Genomic DNA, 852 nt, shown 5'->3' with positions numbered 1-852 from the left:
AATTTGCAGAACCAGGGATTAAACTCAGACCCTTGTGCTTGCCAAGGAAGTGCTTGTTCTACTGGGCCATCTCCCTGGCCCCCGATCTCTCCTTTATTCCAAGTATCTTTCCTATTGTTAGCTGAGAGGAAAAAAATATAACAAATTTATAATACATAACTAAGGTATGTGCTTATTTATTTATTTATTGAACTGTGCCTGGGATCAAACCTAGGGTCTCTTGTGTGCTAGACAAGCACTCTGCCTCTGAGCTGGACCTTCAGCCCCTGAGCTAATAATTTCAATAGCTGTGTTTTTCAGTTTCAAAACTTCATTTCAGCAGTTTGGACACTCTCTCAGCTGGCTTCCTCTTGCTCTTGTGTCATCTGTAGCCTGAAATTAGGGTGAATGGGAGGAGATTTTACATATTCTAGTGGAGCAAGAAATTAGGTGGAGTCCTTGGGAGAAAAAACTCTTTCCCTCTTGGAGGCCAGGTCACTGTGGACTTTGTTTCTTCCTGGGTGCAGTTTGATGACACTGCAGCAGCTGGAGCCTGTGACAGGACTTCTTGCTTCAGTGAAGGCTGCTCTTGAGTTCCTGAGGGCTTCAGCCTCTGTGTCTTCGATGGTCCTGGACAGCCCACCAGGGTAGTAGGCCACCCCTATTTCCACTGAAGAGCCTCTGCCACCTGCCACCTCCCTACTTGGTGAGGCTGTAGGTTCAGTGGTTCAAAGAGACTTAGGGTAGCTTGGATGGGTGGCCCTCGGGACCTCCTCTGATCATGTCACGCTCACGTTACATGGTTGTCAGTGGTGCATCACTCTTTACTTTTGCCAAATTCATTTATTAAAGCATCTCACACTTCCCATATCA

The sequence above is a fragment of the Octodon degus genome, unplaced genomic scaffold, assembly GCF_000260255.1.
Source record: "Octodon degus isolate 3935 unplaced genomic scaffold, OctDeg1.0 scaffold00086, whole genome shotgun sequence".
NCBI lineage: Eukaryota > Metazoa > Chordata > Mammalia > Rodentia > Octodontidae > Octodon > Octodon degus.
This window is presented reverse-complemented; position numbering follows the sequence as displayed.